The sequence below is a fragment of the Antechinus flavipes genome, chromosome 1 (genome assembly GCF_016432865.1).
Source record: "Antechinus flavipes isolate AdamAnt ecotype Samford, QLD, Australia chromosome 1, AdamAnt_v2, whole genome shotgun sequence".
NCBI classification, from domain to species: Eukaryota; Metazoa; Chordata; class Mammalia; order Dasyuromorphia; family Dasyuridae; genus Antechinus; species Antechinus flavipes.
This window is the reverse complement of record NC_067398.1, coordinates 1,918,087-1,940,360: the sequence shown is the minus strand read 5'-3', so window position 1 is coordinate 1,940,360 and position 22,274 is coordinate 1,918,087. Positions and strand designations below refer to the sequence as shown.

The 22,274-nt window shown below is 41.5% G+C and overlaps 1 long non-coding RNA gene across 1 annotated transcript; it reads right to left on the bottom strand.

The window, feature by feature from the left end:
* Positions 1-386: 386 nt before the first annotated feature.
* Positions 387-21,279, bottom strand: LOC127546807 (uncharacterized). The gene is made up of 3 exons (XR_007950045.1): positions 21,171-21,279; positions 20,482-20,618; positions 387-750 (listed from the first exon to the last, which is right to left on the bottom strand). It is a non-coding gene; the product is annotated as an uncharacterized LOC127546807 (long non-coding RNA).
* Positions 21,280-22,274: the final 995 nt, after the last annotated feature.

Below are 22,274 nucleotides of genomic sequence, written 5' to 3'. Positions count from 1 at the left end.
TTGAGCAGTGAGGGACAGGGAGTGAAAATAGCTTGAATCAGTTTCTTAAGTTTCTATTTTTTGCATCCCATCCCCAAACCATTCTTTCTCTTATATTTATCTCTGTAAATTTAACCACTGAAGAAACAAATCTTCCTGGGAAAGTTCTTTAATTGCACTCCTATTATTGGCACATCATATTACTTTGTCATCTTTTATGTAATTTCTGTTATTTTAACTTCACCTTTCACACAATCATTATGAAGATAATTGAGTTTTAGTCTCCATTCAGATCTACATCATTGACTATCTTTCTCTTTTTGATTATTTTTTGTTTAGTAAGATATTTTGCAAAAGTTTAATATTTCAGTTTTTCTTTAATAGTTTATAATTATTTTTGTCCCAGATTATGATTTTTGGTAAAATGAACATAAAATTATTTAACACATTTGTTTTCTATATATTTATGAAATCTATCTGTTCCACCATTTCTTAATTCTACAACATTTTTTATTTGTGATTATTTACTGTACAACGCAAGTGATACTGCTAATGTTTTTCTCTCTCTCTGCTGTGTTTGTGAATCCCATTAATTTTGCCCTTCCCTTGCCTGTGAGAGGCAGCATGTTTCAGGGAGTCCGCTTTGGAGGCAGGATGATGAGAGTTCCAATGTGCTTCTGAGCATCTCCGTGACGTGATCTGTGGAAGGGACGTCACCATTCAGTGCCTTTTGGACAGATCTCTTATAGGACTTTCAGAGAAGATGTTGACCTGCATGAAAATGGGAAATTTTCTCATCAAGGAGTTCTCTATGTCAATGAACTTGCAGTTTCAGGCCTTTGCTTTTCTTTCCAATTTTTCACTGAAATAAATCAATCAAAAAGCACTAATTAGCACCAGCTGTGCATGAAACACTGGACTAGGCTCTGAGATACAAAGAGGAAAATGGAATTGAATTTGTCCTCAAGGGACTTGCTTTAGTTTAGGAATGGAAGTCAGGATAGGGTCAACATCTACAGACTAAAGCAAAAACAAAATAGATTCAACCTCATTTGCAAAGTCTCTGCAGCTAAGGGAAAAAAGGAAAGTGAACTGGAGGAGGCAGCAGTGTAATCAGGCGTGCTTCCCTTGTATTTTGAAATGTTTTTTGTATCAGCACTCCCTTTAACATTATATTGTGGCCATGCTTGATTCTCTTAATGGTTTCTAAATCAAAATTAACTTTATCCAAAATTGTGATTGCAACTGCTCATATTTTAAGTCAACTTATGAATAGTGAGTTTTAAAACAGACCTTCATTTTAAATCTGTAAATATCTTTTGGCTTTAGATTGATTTCCTATAAGCAACATATTAGGGGGTCTTCTCTGCTTATCCTTTCTACATCCATCTTCTTTTTATGGGTGATATGAATCCCTTATTATCTGATACGGCGATTGCTAAATTTGTTTTTGCTTTTATTATTCTCAGCTTGAATCTTTCTTTTGGTCTTATGAGTTAGTTCAGTCCCAGCTTTATGTGCACAGCCAGACATTTATCCACTGGCCTAATCTCACTTCCTAAAATTAGTTGAATAAACACTGTAATTTTTTCTTGAAATATTTATATCTTTTCCTCTCTTCACATACTTTGTAAACCAAAGTGAAGTGACTTACCAATTGCCATGTGGCTGGCACAAACTAGAAGCCAGATTAAAATCCGGATCTTTCTAACAATAGTTTAGAGTCCTTCCCACTGGATCTGTTACCTATTCAATATTCCAATATTCCTTGAAATCAAAACTACTGAAGGGTTAGAAACAAAGTTAACTCTGGTTTATTTTCTTTTCTAAATTCTCATGCTTCTTCATTCATGGGGATGCCAGGGAGCCAACCCTGCAAAAAATAAGTGCTAAGGGTGCTTTGTTCATACTAATTAGTTCTCCAGGTGAGCCCCACGCATGTGGAATGGGAATCAGTGAGTGAGATTTTGGACCCCACAGACAGTTACTTTCAGATCTTTGAAAATTCATGCAAATTGACATCTGAAAACATATAGTCTCAGGAGCTGTATGAGCAGACGCCACCATAGGGCCTTCTTTCTTCCACTCTCTCCCATTATCACTCCCCTACACACGCACACAGATGATTATGGTTCTGGTCACTAAGCTAAAGTGTTGGACCTCCAAAGCCATCCCAGCCAGGCCAGACCTAACGCAAAGCAACTCCTGAGCCTTTGCATGGGGAGGAAGAACCTATCTGGTCCTGAGGCAGTCCGTTCCACCTTTGTCTAACCTCAATAATCAGAAAGGTTAGCCCACTAAAACGGGAGATCTTTAGGAAGTCTTTCTTTATGAAGTCTAAATTTGCTTGGAAAATTTACCCCCTATTGCTCCTCTCTCTGAGCCCCGAAGCCCAACAGAAAATGTTCACTCCTTCCTGTAGAACTGCCTTCATGTTCTCTTCTACAGCTTAATTATGTCCACGTCTTTCACTGTTGGGTTCCCTAATCCCCCTATAATCTTGGGCTCCTTTCTATGGGCATTTTACATTGTAAGTTAGCCTAGGAATCCCTTTCTTCTCAAGGACCAAATTGCCCTTTGCCTTTTTTGAAATGTGTTAACAGTGGTGAGAACAAATATAGGAAGTAACTGCAGAGGAAGGAAAAACTCATGGCTCCAAAGTGCAGTTGTAACCCAGGAAAACAGCCTGTTCCACCTCTCCTTCCCCATCTTCTCCATCCCTCTCCTTCAGCATCTGCAAGACTTCATCTTCTGCCTTCAGAATGGGAAGGAGACACTTCCCTACCAACAAAACCTGGGTGTCAGGCAGTCAAGCCGTTTAAATATGGTTTTGTTTTTCTATCAGTTTGTTTATTAGGTTTTTTTCTTAAGTATAAGCTATCAGGCAGAGGGAAGAGGGAGATAAAGAGAGGGAACCAAATTATAAAGCAGCTGTCCAAGTTTATGGGGTGCTTTTACTGCAGCCAGAGGGAGGAGCTTAGGGTGGGGAGGATAGGGCTTCTCCAAAGTCCATTTCCAGACTTCTAATCATGGAGCCTCATCTTAATGCTGCTTCTTTGACATTTTCCCCAGATATTTAAAATAAAGTCACAGGGCACAAGCTATGAGTTCTCTTGCCCCCTTGGGATCTAAGGGAATGGGGAATTCCCTCCGTTCTGCCTCCAAGCCCCATTCTTTTGGGTTCTTGTTATTTGGACTAACGACAGAGCAAGTAGAACCATGGTAACGGAGAGCAGCATGCGAGAGAATCAGACAACAGGAAAATGTGATGAAATCTGGCTCCAGAGAAAATCAAAGCCTGTGCAGGCTGGACCTGATTCTGGGCAAGCTTCCCCTCCTCTCTGTCCTTAGACTGTCCTGCTGTCCTAGCTGATGAAATGGGGACCAGGCAGGAAGGGGCCAAAGGAAGGGGACTTGGCAAACATATACAGGCACCGGGACACAAAGAAAAGCAAAAGATGGTCCCTGCCCTTAAAGTACTTACAATCTAATAGGAGAGACCTGGACAGGTTAAATGGGAGAAGATCAATAGAGGGAAGGCACTGGAATGAGTACAAATTAGGAAAGGCTTGTGAAAGAAAGCCATATTTGAGCTGGGATGTGAAGGAAGTCCAGGAAGCCAGCAAGCAGATGTGGATAAGGAGGTTTCCATAGGAAAGGCTGAGGAGGATGGAGTGCTCCTTAGAGGAGGAGCAGCAGTGGGATTAATACTACTGTACTGGGTATGGTGTAATGATGGGGTAAGGTGTCCTAGGTGTCCTAGAAGCACCAGAAGCCATTGGAGTTGATTGAATAGAGAATCACATGATTAAATCTGTGCTTAAGAAAAATCAATCACTTTTAACAAAGAAGGAGGAAAAATAACTGAAAAGATTTATTCAGTATTAATAAATACTTCAATTAAGTCTCTTTTTGCTCCAAAATGGCATCACTCATCAGTGTCAAGTGCATCCAACGGGGCTTGAAAGGCTCTAGCACAGGTTGGGAACTGATGTCCAGGCGGACCTTGGAGGTGGCGAGGTCTCCAGATGTGCATGTGACCTCTGAGCTGCTGCCCTTCCTCTTCACTCACAGAGCACAGGGCTTTCTCTGATGTGGGCAGACAGCAGGGCAGCCCCGTGCCATGTGAGCAAGTGCCTTCAAAGCTCTTCAGAGAGACCCCAAGAGTGTCCCTACATTGCTCCTTCTGACCGCCAAGTGAGTGCCCATCTTGGGTGAGTTCTCCGTAAAGTCTGTTTGCCATTTGAATATCATGAGCAGCCCACAGGAAATGCAATCTCTGCAATGAGTTACACTACTTGGCCATTCTGCCATCTAGGAGAAGGGGTGGAGGGAGGAAGGGGAAAAGTTGGAACAGAAGTGTTCGCAAGGGTCAATGTTGAACAATTACCCATTCCTCTGTTTTGTCAATAAAACGCTATAATAATAATAATAAAAAAGAAGCTCTTCTAAAAATAAAGAAATAAACTGTATCATCCCTTTGGATCTACATATTCCTCTATTTAAAAAAAAAAAAGAATACTTGGCAGTTCGGTTCAAGAACAAGATCTCTGGTACCTGATCCTGCCAGGGGAACTTGAATATTCCTAAGAAAATTCAAATGGAAGTGATTCGGTTCCAGTGTCACTGATCTATGGACCAGGTTCCACAGACATACAACAACAGGGTCAGTGTAACAGCTCTGCAGATCTTCATGTAGTAGAAATCCCTCCCACATCTTATCATCTCTGTGTACATCCTTGGAACCCACGCTGCCTGGTAAGGGAACTTATACACAGAATTCAGAATTTCTCCAGTCCCTTTACCTGATGATTCCACATTTGGATGGTCTGGTGCTGGCTGATAAAAAGCCTATGCTTTCTTGATGTTAACAGTAGGCCAAAATTAGGCAACAAAGGATCAATCAATCTTCTCCTCAGAGGCTACATTGGTTGCAACGCATCTGGGAACAAAAATCCTGTACCAACTCTCCCTCAGTTTAGTCTTAGCTTGGGGCTTTTCAAGGTAAATAATTTACAAGTCAGCCCCCAGTTGGCAACAGTGGTTCAGAAAAACAATGGGAAGCCTCAGAGATTTAATGTACAGCAGTGCATTCACTGGAGGTAGCTAGATGGTGAGGTGCGTAGAACACTTATCCTAGTCTCAGGATCGTCTGGATTCAAATCCAGACATTGGCTAACTCACTCAGTGTCACTCAGACATTTTCCAGCTGTGTGACCCTGAGCAAGTCACTTAGCCCTGTTTGCCTCAGTTCCTCATCTGTAAAATGAGCTGAAGAAGGAAATGACAAATCACTTCGTTATCTTTGCCAAGAACACCTCAAATGTGGTCACAGAGTTGGGCGTGGCTGAAATAATTACAGCCACATTTACTCATATGGGCCAGAATAGTTGCAAACATCAAGATTGGTTTAATAAAAATGATGGAAAATTCAGAAGCTATTAAGTGAAAAATGAGAAGTCCACAGGTTTTTCCAACAGGGTAGTCCACTGGACCTTGGACATCCAAAGGGGCCTCCTATGTGAGATGTATTCTGCCCCAGCCAGCTACCTCTGGAATTCTTTAATGGATAGCTTTGGTAGCCTGGACAAGGTGAGGATCACCAGGAAGTTTGGTGAAAAATTGGAAAGCCTGCCAGAGGAGAGCACAAGTAGGGAGTCTTGCATGTTTGGCAGAAGATGAAGATGTGCTAAATGGAGATTGGCTTGGATTTGTTGAAAGACTGTCATGGGGAGAAAGAATTTGAGTTTCTTCTATTTAGCTTCAGAAGAAAGAAAAAGCAAAAGCAATGGCGGGGAAGAGAGATTGGAGTGGCAAAAAGACTGATTTAGTCTTGATTCCAGGAAAAAAAATTTCTAACATTTGGAGCTACTGCAAGGTTGAGCCGACTATCTCAGGAGATAATGAGTTTCCTATAGAATTCTAAGCACAAGTTGCATGACTTTCTGCTAGCAAAACTGCAGAGGACATGCTTGTTCAGGCAGAGGCTAGACTGAATGGCCTCTCTTGTCCCTTTTGACTATAAGATTCTCCCTCTTTTTCCTCCCAGTATATTGACCAATGACTTTTTCTTTAGCTTAGCTATTTCTGGGATGAATGTTCTTATCTCCAGACTGAAACTTCCTTTGTAATAAAAACAAGCAAAAACATTCAATCTAGGAGCCACATCTGTCAATGTACACATTTTGACCTAATAGTCCCCCACCTCTCTGATGGAAGGTAGATTTCATTATATATGATCTCTAGTCTATCTTTGGTTTTTTGATTGTTCCCGGTCAGACTCCTTTTAGCGATGTTTTCATTTGCATTATTGTAACCTTTGTGCTTATTGTTCTCTCATGCCAGCAATTTTATTCCGTGTCACTTCCTATAATTCTTCCCACATGAATCTGAATCCTTCATATGTGTCATTGTACATCCTGTTATATTCGTGTGGCACTGGCTTTCCATCCATCCTCAATTTCCTTATATTCTAAAAGAGCCAACCTATTCATAAGTGACCCAAGCGTTATATTATGATTTGATGAAGGAGGAGGAGGGAGCACAGAGAAGGAAGGAGAAAGATTGGGGGAAGAAATTTCAATTTAGCATCTCTCAAGTCAATGATTCTGCCAGCACCAGAGCTAATCCTCTGAACAGCATTCAGCAGGGACGGTGTGGAGGAAGGGAAACCACTTCTAGCACTGAACAGGACTTATTCATTGATGCATTACCTCAGTTTCAATTCTGCCAAGGCTTAATAACAATAACTGACATTTATGGAGCACTCTCACATGGGCAAAGGGCTTTATGGACATTCTCGCATTTGCATACTCAAGTTGTACATGGGCACGTAGTAGTAATGATCAAAAAATTCAGCCACTGAATGCCAGCATTGCTATTAAGTTGCCAGAAAAATTCCATTTTTAAAGTTTAAATTCAATTTTTGAAGTTTATCTTACACATCAACATACTGATTTGAAAATGAAAGTTAAGTTTTATTCTTTTAAACTAGGCTTCAGAGTTGAAGTCTAATGAGTTATTGTTGAAATGGGTTTTTTTTTCTCCTAATGTGAAAGTTAACTTTACTTTGTGACATTCATCCTGTGATTGCAGTATGGTAAATAAAATTGAATTAAAAACTCCAAACATCCACTAATTGTATCTTACCAATCAATCAAATAGATTTAGAAAAGCAGCACCTAGTTGGTAAATTGTTTTTTAATGAATCTAACATCACTGAACCTGAGAGATTATCTAATAAACTGAAACTTCTTTTCCACAAGATCTGGAATTAGATGCAGCCATTTGCACTTCTGCCTACACACCTAAGAGAAAGAGCCCATTGTGATTTGTGAGTAGTGCTGATTTCTGTCATGTTTTTGTAGGGAAAGATCAGTGGTGAAGTGATGAAATGACTTAAGAACAAGAGTGCTTAAGGAAGCTACCACATTTTATCTCACTTCATCTGCTATTTCTAGTACTTCTTTGAATCTTCCTCCTTCCCCAAATTTCCTCCCCCCCTTTTCTTCCTTTCTTCTTTCTTTCCTTCTTCCTTTCTTCTTTGCTTCCTTCCTTCCTTCTTCCTTCCTTCCTCCCTCTTTCGTTCTTTCCTTCCTACATCATTCCTTTCTTCTTTCTTTCCTTCCTTTCTTGTTTGCTTCCTTCCTTCCTTTATTCATTCTTTTCTTCCTTCTTCCCTTCCATCCTTTTTTCTTTTCTTCCATTTTATTCTTTCTGTCAGTAACAACAGGAACAAGATTATGAAATGATCAACTGTGATAAACATGGCTCTTTTCAACAAAGAAGTAATTCAAGGCTATTTTAAGAGACTTGTAATGGGAAGAGCCATCCACATACAGAGAGAGAACTATGGAGCCTAAATGTGCCTCAAAGCAGAGTATTTTCACTTCGTTTTTGTTTGCTTATTTGCCTTTTTTATCTTTTTCATTTTTTTCACTTTTAATCTGATTTTTCTTGTATATCATGATGAATATGGAAATATATTTAGAAAAACTGTACATGTTTAACCTATATCAGATTGCTGGCTATCTAGATGAGGGAAAGAGGAAGGGAGGGAGAAAAATTTGGAATACAAGGTTTTGTAAAGGTGAATATTGAAAATTATCTTGGCATATATTTAGGAAAATAAAATGCTATATAATTGACAAAAATTCAAAACTTCATTGACTGGAAAGATAGCAATGCCCCCAATAGGAAGGGGTGGAGGAAAATTTGTGTGTGGGGGAGGGAAAGGGAGAGACAGAGAGAGAGAGACACACAGAGAGACAGAGAGTGACATGGAGACAGAGAGAAAGAGAAACAGAGAAAGACAGACAGAAAGACAGAGACACACAGAGAGAGAGAAAGAGAGAGAGAGAGACACAGAGAGAGAGAGAGTTGTAGAGTATGCAGGTATGAGTATGGCTTTGGATTTTTGTATTTGAAAAATATTTTTCAGAAGAGGTAAAAATGTTGTTTTGAGTATATTGAGCTTGAGATATCTACTGGATTTTTAATTAGAAATGTCTAATAAATAGTCAGTGATATAGATTGGTGTTCAAAAGAGAATGAGGTTAGATATATAGATCTGGCAACATTTCAGAAGCTCAGACAAGTTTTTCCAGTTATTAAGGGATATGGCATGAATAGGAAAAATAGATGGAAAGAAGTATAGATGTGTCTTCAAAAAGAGTTAATTGGGGTACAAAACTTACTTAAGGCATGGGGGCCTATATATACTGAGGTGGAAAGAAGAGGATAGATAGAATTCAGTCACTCAAACTCATCTAAGATTTGATTCCCCACTAACTGAGACCAGATTGCTGGGGTAGAAATGAAAGGATCCTGAGGCAGTGTGGAGAGAGGGGTGTGGATGAGCACTCTATCCCCAATGAGTTTATGATGTAGAAGGAAAGGCAAACACACGTTTTGATGACTAAAAAGCAGATTTCAGTGTGTTTGGGAAGAAAATAAGTAGAATCTCATGAACTAAATGCTCTAGAAGTCATCTTGGGAGGGATAGGATATGTTCAAAAATAAAATTACACAGTTATAAAGGGAAACAATTCTAAAGAGGAGGAAAAATGGATTTGTCTGAAGAGAGAAATGCATATCCATAAGGAACTCATCAACTGAATTAGAATGTTAGTAATGTATAGAAGATGAAGGAATGGTAAGTCAATTGATGATAAATAGAAGAGTGTGGTATAGTCTTGTCAAAGCAGTAAAAAGAATGCTAATACTCAGAGGGGATTGAGGTTAATGGGGGAAGTAGAACAAAAGAGACATTTTTTTTAATTTCCCTACCACCACAGAGAAACCATTGGCAGGAGGGCTTTACCAACAGGTCTAAAGAACGGCATTGGAAGTTAGATTAGATTTTGAATATCTAGAGATCAGCTCTTATTGGAGAGAGCCAGAAATTCCCTCAGATACGGCAGGGGTACTAGGATTGTTGATATAAACCATAGGCTTTAAAGCTTGATTTATGTCATGAGCATTTTTAACAATCTGTGATACCCATTTTTTCTTTTCTTTCCCCCATTTATTTAGTATCTTATTTTTCCCAGTTACATGTAAGTGATTTTTTAAAATTTTGTTTTTAAAATTTTGAATCCTAGCTTCTCTCTTCCTCCCTCTCCCTACTATTGTTAAGAAGGCTCACAGAAAGTTATGCAAAACATTTCCATAAAAGTCATGTTGTGAAAGAAAACATAGATTTCTTCCCCCCAAGAAAAAAACACTCAAGAAAAATAAAGTTACAAAAAGTATGCTTCAATCTGTCTTCAAAAACAATGAGTTCTTTCTCTGGGTATGGAGAACATTCTTCATCCTAAATCTTTCAGAGTAATCTGAGATTATTGTATTGATGAGAATGACAAAGTTATTCACAGCTGAGCATCTCACAACATTGCTATTCCTTGTACCCATGACTATTTCCCTTTGGGTGAGCTCATGGAGAACTTTCGAGATTTTGCTGAGAGTATCCCACTCATCATTTCTTATAGCACAAGAGTATCCTATCATATTCACAGGCCAAATTTATTCAGCCGTTCCCCAATTGAGAGGCATAGCCTCAGTTTCCAATTCTTTACCCTGAGAGCCACTCGAAATATTTTTGTACATATAGCTCATTTCCCTTTTTAAAAAAAATCTCTTTGGGGACTCACGCCTAGAAGTGGGATTGTTGGCTCAAACTGTATGATGCTTTTATAGCCTTTTGGGTCTAATTCCAAGTTGTTCTAAAGAATGTTTGAATCAGTTCACAATTCTACCAACAATGCATTAATGTCTCATTTCCCCCCCTCCCCCATTTCGTTCAATATTTGTCATTTTCCTTTTCTGGGCTATCAACCAATCTAATAAGTATGAGCTAGTGCCTCAGAATTGTTGTAGTTTGCATTTCTTCACTCAATAGTAAGAGTATTTTTTTTACATGGCAATAAATAGCTTGATTAGTTCATCTGAAAACTGTTCATATTTTTTGCTCATTTATCAATTGGGGAATGGCTCTTATTTTTTTTAAATATAAATTCAATTCAGTTTCCTATAGGCTTCAGAAATGAGGCCTTCATCAGAGAAACTTACTTCAAAGTTCTTTTCACAATTACTATTAATTTCAATTTTTAGACATTATCTCCTCATATTCAAATCACACCCATGCCCCTTTGTCTATTTATATTCCTTCTAACTGACCTAATAATGACAAATTTTCCTCCACCCCTTCCTATTGGGGGCATTGCTATCTTTCCAGTCAATGAAGTTTTGAATTTTTGTAAATTATATAGTATTTTATTTTCCTAAATAATGACAAATAGTTACATGCATCATGCTCCCATGAGGTGATTCTTGGGTATAATCCTAGCTTCTTTGACTATAATATCCCTAGGAATTTTAATCCACTTTATGAGAAATCAAGAAACAAATAAAACAAAAAAAAATGAAAAAAAAGAAAACAATGTGAAACATGTCATTGAAGAAACAAGTGACCTGGAAAAGAGAGCTAGTAGGGATTATTTTTTAAATTGTTGATTAGAAAAGAGCCAAACGCCATCTTTCAAGAAATATCAAAGAAAACTGTCCAGATATTCTAGAAGCAGAGGACAAAATAGAAGTTTAAAGAATCCACCAATTACCTCCTTAGAGAGATCCCAAGCTCAAAATTCCCAGGAATATTATAGCCAAATTCTGAAACTCCCGGGTCTAGGAGAAAATATTGCAAGCATCCAGAAAGAATCAATTGATGCGAAATAACACAAGATTTAGCAGCATCTACATTAAAGGATATGGAATGTGGAATATGACATTTTTGAGAGCAAAGGAGCTAGGATTATACCCAAGAATCACATACCAAGTGAAAATGAGTATAATCATTCAGGGGAAAAGGTAAACATTCAATGAAACAGAGGACTTTTAAGTATTCATGATGAAAAAAAGTTTAATAGAAAATTTGACTTTTACAAGACTAAGCAGAAGCATAAGGGAGGAATCAGGAAAGGGAAATTCTAAGGGACTCAATCTGTTTTTCTTCCTACATGGGAGGATGTAACTCACAAGAACTTTCTCATTATTAATGTAAGAAGTTAGAAGGAACATAAATAGAGGGTATAGGTATGAGTTGAATATGAAGAGAAATATCTTAAACATGAAATTAAGGTGTGAAAGATGAAGGTCCTGGGAACAAGGGAAAGGGAGAGGTAGAATGGTATAAACTATCTGCCATAAAAGAAGCAAGAAAATGCTTTCACAATGTGGGGGAAGAAGAGGAGAAGGAGGGGAGTAAGTGAACCTTACTCTAATCAGTATTGACTCAAAGAGGAAATAACACACACATACAATTGGGTATAGGAATGTATTTTATCCTTCAGAAAAGTAGGAGGGGAAGGGAATACAAGAAGGGGGATAAAGGGAAGGAGGGTGATAAAAAGAGCATATTGGAAGGGGGTGGTCAGAAGCAAAACACTTTTGAAGAGAGATAAGGTGGAAGGAGAGAGAAAAATAGAATAAATAGGAGGAAAGACAGCAAAACTATTTGTAAAAAGAATATTACAGCAAGTTTCTCTGATGAATCAAGCTATTTATTGCCATGTGAAAAAAATACTCTCACTATTGAGTGAAGAAATGCAAACTACAACAATTCTGAGGCACTAGCTCATACCTATTAGATTGGCTGATGGTCCAGAAAAGGTAAATGACAAATATTGAAGGAAATGGGGGGGAAATGAGACATAAATGCATTGTTGGTGGAATTGTGAACTGATTCAAACATTCTCTAGAACAACTTGGAATTAAGCCCAAAAGGCTATAAAATCATCATACAGTTTGAGCCAACAATCCCACTTCTAGGCGTGTATCCCCAAAGAGATTTTTTTAAAAAGGGAAATGAGCTATATGTACAAAAATATTTCGAGTAGCTCTTCTCTCAGGGTAAAGAATTGGAAACTGAGGCTGGATAATTTGGCTTCTGAATATGATAGGATATTCTTGTGCTATAAGAAATGATGAGCAGGATACTCTCAGCAAAACCTCAAAAGTTCTCCAGGAGCTCACCCAAAGGGAAATAGTCATGGGTACAAGAGAAAGAACTCATTGTGCTTGAAGATAGATTGAAGCATACTTTTGTAACTTTATTTTTCTTGAGTGCTTTTTTCTTGGGGGGAGGAAATCTCTGTTTTCTTTCCCAAGATGATTTTTATAAAAATGTTTTGCATAACTTTCTGTGAGCCTTCTTAATGGTGATTGAGAGAGGAAGAAGGGAGTATATCTGGGACTTTATTTATTTAAAGACAATTTTTAAAATTGGCTTACATGTAACTGGGAAAATAAAATATTAAATTTAAAAAGGAAAAGGAAAAAAAGCCAGACCCAGAAGTGTTTTCTCTTTCAGGTAAATAGAAGCCAATGAAGCTTTTCTGAGCAGGTCACTCACTGGACACTGATGGCATCCTCAGGTAACTGTAGGACTTTGCAAATGGTCCTGAGGACTTCCCCAGAAAAGTTTACAAGTGGGCTAGCAGAGCCCCAGAGCTGCTCCGGGCTGCTGACCAGTCAATGCTCCAGCCTCTCTCCCCCTTCTGCTCCCAGTGCATTGACCAGAGCTGCTCAGAACCAAGTGACTCCGGTCATGAATGAGCTTGTGCTGATCCCGAACAGCAAAGGGGGGATTCTCTGGACTAAGCCCCTTGTCCAGCACCAGCAGCAGCAGCAGTGATCCCCTTGCCCCAGGCCGGCTCCTGCATATGTCTCCCTGTCCGACGAGCGGGTGAGTCTCTGACCCCAGGCTTGGCGAGCCGGCCCTGCTGTAAATAAGCAGAAATGATGATGATGCTCAACACCTGTGGAATCTTTCTTTCTTAGTGGGTTCCTTGGATGCACCAGAACCTTCAGGGCCTCTGCCGTTCCCCAGAGAAAAATCAATTAGAGCCGATAAGGATCCCCACGCAGCAGATGTCTTGGACATCTTGCCTCCAGCCTCCCAGTAATTAGGAAGCTTTGGAAAGACAGCCCTGCCCTGTCCAAGCGTGATTGCTGATGTCAGCAAGAAAAGCACCCCAGGCTTTTGGGAGAAAAAGTCTGATTCAGGCCAGGCTGGCCCCGCCCGCTGCTGCAGCCCAGGTGCTCCATGAGGGCTGATACGGCCACAGGTAGGGGGCTGTGATGCACAGTGGCTCCCTTGAAGGCGAAGGCCGCTGGCTGAAGCCGGTGGGAGGCAGAGGTGACGGTAATGAAACACTCTGGGAACCAGGAGAGTCTCTGGCCCGGGGCGCTGGGTGAGTCTCTGGTCCTGGGCGGGGTTGTTCTTGATGTCCCCAGACACTGTGAGAGAGTCCTGGGTCACTTCCATCATCCTTCCCTGCCTTGTGGCTGTCGAAAGCCCCCACTAACTCCTCCTCCCTCTGCATCCTCCCTCCTCTCTCAGGGATGAAAAGGAGCCCTCGTGTTTTCTGTGATGCGAACGTGGCACCAAGCTCTGCACTTCCTACATCATGGAAGGACTCCTGGTCCTGGCTTCTCCCCTCCCAACGTGTGTCCTCCAGCTTCGGGGAGTTCCCAGCGGCGTCCTCCACTGCATCCTGCAGCCCAAACACTCATCTGGCTCTGGACGACTCCCCCCATGCTGGAACCTAATATCTGTCTACTCGGCGGACTTCCTTTGCTTCCCCTGTGGAGCCCGTGTTTGGGGACAAGTCTGGATCATCCGTGCGTCATCCCGTCCTGGCTGTGTTTGTGTCTCTCTGGATTTTGAACAATAATACCTGGTATTAATCTGTAGCCCACAGAACCGTGGTCCGTATTCCCAGGGGCTTTGGCAGCTCTGCCCTAGTTCAGGCAGGTTTTCCATGGTGAGGGCCTTTCCAGCTCAAGGCCGTGGTCAAGGTCCTGACCATCCGCTGGGTCTGGACTTTTGTCCTGAAAAGCAGCTCGGAGTGGATGTTCCCCGAGGCGCTGGCTCCTGAGAAATGCGTTATTTCACCCCAGTGTCCCCAAAATGGAAACCAAGGGTCCCTCAACCGCTCCCAGACCTTTATTAGCGACCATCCGGACACACATGACGTGTTTAATAGGTCACCCAAATACTCGCCTTGCTCTGTACCTTCTCCCTATGTGAGATTCCTGATCCACAATGACCACTCAGTGGGCAACAATGGGAGCCCCGGGCATCCTCACTGTAAGAAAGCTGAAAAAACTGGAAGCAGGTACAGCACAATGGGTTTATCATGGGGAGTGGGGTGGAGAAGACCTGCCAGGAACAGAATAGGAATGAGTTATCAGACTGTAATGAAAGACTTTGAAAAAGAGTTTGATGAGATATTCAGTAGAGCAAAGTAATTCCCTGGACATTTAAGGACAAAATTGGAAAGAGAACAACAGACAGACAAAACATGGAATCTGTAGAAATTATTGATTGACAACAGTGAAGTCCCCCCCAACTCTCACTCAAACCCCACATTCGAACTCAAGCCCAAAAGTTCACCAGGTAACAATGGTCCTGAAAACACAAAAGAACAAAGGGGAGAAAGAGAGAGAGAGAGAAAGAAAACAAAAGAACCAGACTAGGCCAAGGGCAACAAAGGAGTGAACTCCTTGCTTGAGGAAATATAATTATGGCAACATTAAGAAATTAATTATCTCCAGAAAAAAACGGAAAAAACATTTTATTATTGCTGAACAAAATCATCTGAAAAATTACTGGTAACTATTAACCAAAATGCTGGCTTTGTCATCCATAAGAAAAAAATGACAACAAACTTCAAGTTCATTCTGGACATCATTTATATTTGTATATGTAGTCATGTATTCCTATAGATACATGCATGTGTGTGAGTATGTTTAGATACATGTATACCCATGACAACAACATAAAATTAATTCACATGTAAACACTTAAACACATTAGTTAAAGACAAGGTAGTCTGGGAGGCAGGACACAAGCTATTGGGTTGATTAAGCAAGAATTCATGTAGAAGACAGAGGAAGAAGAGAGGAAGTTGAGCCAGAGGTAAGAAGGAAGTGAATTTTAGGCACGAGGGAAAGACATGCAAAAATATGAATGGAACATAGTGGATAAAGAACAGAGAAAGCAGAGAACAGGAGGAGGAAGGTAATTTAGGGCCAGATTGGATTTCAGGCCAGATTTAGGGTTAGAAGGATTTTACAATTTTAACAGAGGCATTTAGTTTTATCCTAGAGATACAACATGCAACTGGACTCGGTTGATTGGGGAGTCGCGTGAGCTGTGGAATCACTTTGGCCACTCGACAGAGAACAGACTGGAGAGGAAAAAGATGTTAGGCAGGGAGACCAAGTAAGAGCCATTGAAACAATCTTGGGAAAGGATGAGGACCTGAACTAAAGTGGTAGCTGGATGGGTGTCATATTCAATGATGCTGCAAAGCTGTAAATTGCAGGACTTTTTGACAATGGATTGGACAAATTGTATGAGACATAGTGAGGAATCAAGGGTGAGGTGAGATTAGGAACTCACGACACTGGAAGAACGGTATTGTTTTCAACAGCAATAGGATGGTGTTAGCAACGAGCTAAGGGGAGAAGTTAATGAGTTCGGTTTCTGCAATGTTGAGTTTGAGATGTAGCTAACAAATCTAGTTTTAAACATTCAGTAGGTAGTTGGTGAGATGGGGCAGAACCCCAAAGAGATGCTGGAACTAGGGGTTTAGATCTGGGGCATTATCTTCAGAGAGATAAATACTGTTACCGTCCCAAGGGAACTGGTGATGTTACTAAGAAAGAATGTAGAGGGAGAAAAGGGCCTGGGAAGATGTGTGTATGGGGTGATGATATGAGTGATGAGCTACTGAAGGAGATTGAGAAGAAGTGGATAGACAGGTAGAAAACAAATCAAGAGTGTCACAAAAAAGGAGGAGAGAGAATACAGGAGGAAGGAGAGAATGGCTGACATTGTCAAACAGAACAGATTGGTCCAAAAGATTGTAAAAGAGAAAAGACTATCAGATTTGGCCATTGAAGAGAGCAGTAACAAGGCAGCTAGGTGGTGCAGTGGATGGAGCACCAGCCCTGAAATCAAGAGGATCTGAATTCAAATCTAGCCTCAGAAACTTAACACTTCTTGGCTGTGTGACTCTGGTCAAGTTACAACCCCAATTGCCTCAGGGCAGAGAAAGATGGGGAGAGAGAGAGAGAGAGAGAGAGAGAGAGAGAGAGAGAGAGAGAGAGAGAGAGAGAGAGAGAGAGAGAGAGAAAGAGAGAGAGAGAGATCATTAGAAGTCATAGAAAGCATTTTCCATTGAGAGGTGAGATTAAGGAAGTGGAGACAGAGAACAGGCAAATCCGAACTTAGGTCTTCTAGTTCCAGATAGATGGAGGTGATTTCCACTGTCTCAAAGAGGAAAGACCCACTGGAACTCTCAGAAAGCACTCTTTAGATTTTCTTACCTAAATTGTTCCACCAGCATTTTCCAACAACCCTATAAACTCAGTGTGACTGGCATTCTTATGTCCTTATTCTCAGCCCACAAACATTAAGCACTTGTTATGTAACAGGAATTGTGCTAAGCACCGTGACTGCAGAGCAAAGCAAACAAAAGAGAAAAAGCTAATGAAAAACAGGGAGAGAAAGACTGAGTGAGTAAACAAATTTTTAAATGAATGAATACAAATAAATTATGTGATGGAGAAATGAATAAATGGACAACTAGTTGGCATAGTGGATGGCATTCCGAGCCTGAAGTCAGGAAGACTTATCTTCTTGAGATCAAATATGGCTTCAGAAACTTACTAGCTGTGGGACCCTGGGCAAGTCATTGAACTCTGCCTCAGTTTCCCCATCTGTAAAAATGAGCTAAAAAAGAAAGAATCTTTGCCAAGAAAACCTCAAATAGGGTCATGAAGAGTCAGACATGTCTCAAAATAACCAAAGAATAACAATAATAAATATATTAATGGGTGAAGAAATAAATGAATGAATTAGATAAAAAAAACTCTCAAGGAGCTCACAATCTAATGAAAGTAATGGGAAAGATAGCATACAATTAGATACATTACATATATAGGCAATGTGTATGTGTGAAATACATATATATTCCATAGATAGAGGGTAAATAGGAGGTGATCTCAGAGAGAAATCACTCATAGTTGGGGGAGGGAAAGGGTGAGAAATCCCTAACAGCCTCTGGAAGATAATGAGATGTAATTGTGTCTTGAAGGAAGCCAGGGAAGCAATGAAGTGGAGGTGATGGAGAAAATTACAGGCAGAGTTAGGGGGGGTGTGTCTGGAGTGAGAAATAGCAAGGTCAGTGCTGCTGGATCAGAAACCTTTTGGGATGGCCAAGGTACAAAATCCTGGGGAAGTAAGAGAGGGGAAGTTTGGAAGGACTTGGAAAAGTAAACCAAAGATTTTATATTTGATTCAAAAGTGATCAAGAATCACAGGTGAACAAACTGAGCCTAAAAGATTAAATGAGCTGCCCAGCCAACAGTAAGGGTCAGAGGCAGGCGCCCAGCTCTGCTCTCCAACTTCTTTTCTTCCCAATAAGTTCTGAGCTCAGGGGAGACTCGGGATGAGACAAGGGAAGCATTGTTTCAAATGAAAGTCCATAATTATCCCCTTCTCTTTTCACTCTTCTGAAGGAGGAAATGCAAATACCCCAGGATCTTTGCTAAGAAAACATCCGTCTCAAAGGGTTTGTGAAGAGTCAAAGACATCTGGACAAAATGATTGAATGACCACTTTTTGCTCTATCTTGCAGTGCTACAATTTCACTTGCACCTTGCCTGGAGAGGAACAGAAAAACCCTGGCTGATAATTTCATATAAAGAGCAAACTAAACAGATAAGATGGAGTCCTGTAAGCTGAGAGGACCTGGAATGCCAGGACCAAGACTTTATTCAAGGGTTATTAAAAAGGTTGGTGGGGTTTTTGCTGGTTTATTTTGTCTTTTCCCTCAGTCTATGGAGAGCTTTTGAGAGTTCTGGGGAGAGGAAGGCTATCAGAACCAGATCTTCAGAACATTATTCAGGCCATGATGAGAATGGGCTGGGAATGGGAACGGCTGAAGCCAGCCTTGGATGCAGTCCCAAAAGTGGGGACTGTGAACAATGGCTGAGCCAGTGAGAGCTGAGCAGACACATCTGGGGTGATGGCAGTGGCTCCGATGACCCCGTTTTAGAGAACACGAATTCCCGGGCCCTTTTCACCAACAGCAGACCTCAGAGCCCTTGGTGAGTCAGGACAGTTACTTAAAAGAGCAGAATCTGGACTGATTAAAAAATAAAATAAACCAAGCAGATGTTCAGGTCAACTCATTAGCTGTGTGATCTGGCAGCCAAGAGCTGGCTGAGGGGGATAATCACCAGACACTGCCAAACTGCATTCACCACCTCTTTTGCTTTTTCTGTGGCAGAGCCTTGGAGCCTGAGCATGGGAGCCGGGAGAGAAGCTCCCACCATTGGTGACTGTCTTGGGGCTCCAGGGCACTCTTCCCACTGGTGCTAGGAGCTGATGTGGTGCTAGGGCTTCTCCTTCATGTGCCAGTCAAGCTCACAGAAGTCAGGAGCAGCTCTGGGGAAATGGAAGAGCTGGGCTGCGACCCTCTGGGCCGGGTTCAAGCCCATCCCTTGGGCCAGACATTTCCTTTTTCTGAGTTTTGCTTTCTTCTTCTATCAAATGGACGGCTTAAAATGGGCCAGGTTGCCTCTTAGGGCTATGATGGGGACCAAAAGGAGCTCTTTAGATGGCCATGTCTTACAGAGATAAGGATCCAGGCAAGTACACATGTGTGCTCTGTGCACACTGCCTGGCAAACAGTAAGTATCTAATAAGTGCAGCTTCCCTCGCCCTTCTCTGCCCTTGGCTGTGGATGTTTCCCTCTTTGGAAGTTTCCTCAACTACAACGTGAGAGGTTCATAAATTAGCTGACTTACAAGAACATCCTTCCTCATGTTGCCCCAGGACTCTAGAATCTGGGGACAATGGAGTTATTGCTCTCCTCTTAACATTTTAGAGCTAAAACCCAGACCCAACATTGCCTAGCATTTGTATATCAGAAGATATGCAAAGAAGCCTGGGAAATCAGGGAATAGGAGCCACAGAAATAATTAAAGGGGGACTGGGCACTAGCCAGCCAGACCCGAGCCAAAGGTCTAATGGAAGGGGGATGGGGAATAACTGTCTGAACAGACCTTGAGCTGCAGAGTAGGGAAGATCTTCTTATTTTGCTTCCTGGAAATGTCACTCACTAGGGAAGGTTTATTTTCTGTCTTTTTCTTAAGTCTCTGCTACAGTTCCACCCCCCACCCTTGCCTTAATGTGCATCAAGCATCTGACAGATTTCTTGCAACTTCCTTTTCTTTTTTAATATATCCATTGACATGCGTCTGTCAGGAAATAATACTCTGGAGTTGCGCTCCTGAAAAAAATGACAAAAGGAAGAATTCGAGGCAGGGCCCATGGCTAGGAAGAGGACCAGGGGGGTGCAGGGTAGGCCCTTTCTGGTCCAAGCTCATCATCATCCCCCAAAGGTTGGGATCTTTAGTCAGGGCTCTGCTGGGCCACAAGGGAAGGGTGAGAGACAGCCCTGCCTGGCACTGACCCTGGCACATCTATGTTCATTGGGCCTTAAGTAAAACATGAGAATGCCGGAGACTAGCCAGGGGATCCACACTCCATCTGACCCCGAGACCACGGAGAGGGGGGACACCCATCTCCCACCCTTTTTCATTCCTCTGTGCAGCTCCAACCTCATCCTTCTCCCAACCAGCAGGTTCCTGTAAGAGTCAGCTCCCGGTCCACCAGCCACAAGGCAGGAATAATTATCACTAATATTGATACGTTTGCAAAGTACTTTATAAAGTTGTGAAACACTGGGAATCGGGAAAAGAGGATGGGACTGAGAATTTGTGACAAGGTCATGGGGTGACCTGTGACAGGAGGGCCAGCCCCACAGGGATCAGGGAACGCTGCTCTCTATGATGACTTGTGTCTACGCTTACTTGAAATGGCCATTTTCTTAGCCAAAGCATTAAGTGATGGCTGCAGCTCACCTCGTGATTCCAAATGGCACTGCGGTATGGATTTCTGTCTGCCGAAATCAGGCTGAGTGATGGCTCAAACCACGGTGTGGGACGGATTTGTTTATGGCTTATCAAAGCCAGAAACCACCGCTGGAGCAGCCTCTGTCCTATGGGGAAGAGGAAATACTTCTATTAAATTGAGAATCCAGGAACTCTTGTTTCATATTAACATATGAGTTGGTAGTTTTCTTGGAATGATATCATAACCTGTTTTGTTGCTGGCTAAAAGCTTGTTTCCCACCACCCCTTTCCTAATCTTTGCAAGAAGCCTTTACCCTTCAGGTTTGGGGGTAAAACACTGAGAAAAAGGGGGGCCCACAAAGACCTCTGTAGTTAACTGAATAAAACTGTCAGGCCTTCTATTTCAGAGCAATGCATGGGCCACCAAGGCGACTGAATATGGATCAAGGCAGAGGTGCCCCCAGTGCCAGCCTGAGTTCAGAAGGCAGAGAGACAGAAGTGTCAAAAGCTTCAAGTGAATTTGGGAATGAGAAAAGGCATTTGGCAGTTAAGCTAACATTGGCAAGAACAGTTTCAATCAAGGGCTTGGGTCAGAAGTCAGCCAGCAAGGGACTGAGGTGTGAGTGTAATGTGTGGAAAGGGAGGTAATGAGTGTTAATGGCTCCTTGGAGTCTGGCTGTGAAAGGGAGAAGAAATACCTCTGGAGGACTTGGGGCGATAGCAGGACTCCACTGGAACATTTTATAACGAGAAGACCTGGACATGATTATAAGTGGCAGGAAACAAACTAAGAGAGAAGAGAATATTGAAAAATCAATCCACAAAAAAACATTTATTAAGCATCTACCGTGTGTCAAGAACACAAATACAGTAAGTAAATCAATCTCCAAACTTCCAGGAGCCAAGATGGTGACATAAGTAGTGAATCATGATTCCTTCCATGCTTACCTCCAGATAACCATAAAATAGCATCCCAAAACAGGTCCTGTAGCAACTGAACCAGTAAAAAGATAGGGTGTAACAACCTTTCAGTCCAAGAAACTTGGAGGATCAGCGAGAGTCCCTCTCAGGGAAGCAAGAAGGGTGCAAGAGATCCTTGGTGATGGAACAGGCAGACGCCAGCTCCAGGACACCCGAGATGCCTTGGCAAAACCAGGGGATACTGTGAAATCCAGCCCCAGTGCAGCCCTGGGCAAACAGGAATCCCCTATAGCCACACCTGCACATGCCTCAGCATAGCCCTAGACAATTAGGCACCCTCCACGTACCAGACTTCCACATACTTCAAAACACAGAAACACCCATCTTGCCTCAGTACACATCCCATGGGAAAATTAAGCAACCTGAAAAATAGATCCAGGGGAGAAAATATTAGAATGATTGAACTAGCTGAAAGCCATAATCAAAAGGAAGACTTGGACAGCATTTTTCAAGAAATTATAAAGGAAAACTGTCCTTGTGTCCTGGAACCAGAGTAGAAAATAGGCACTGAAAGAATACTCCAGTAACCTCAGGAAAGAGATCCCAAAATAAAAACGTCAACTAACATAATAGCCGAATTTCTGAACTATCAGGTCAAAAAAAAAAAAATCAGTGTCCAGAAAGAAATGACTCAAATATTAGGGAGTCCCAGTCAGAATGACATGGGACTCAGCAACTGCAACATTAAAAGACTAGGGGTCATGGAACATGGTATTCCAGAAAGCAAAGCATCTAGGACTACAACCAAGGATCACTTACCTGGCCAAATTAAACATAATATTTCAAGGGGGAGAAAGTGATCATTCAATGGAACAGAAGGA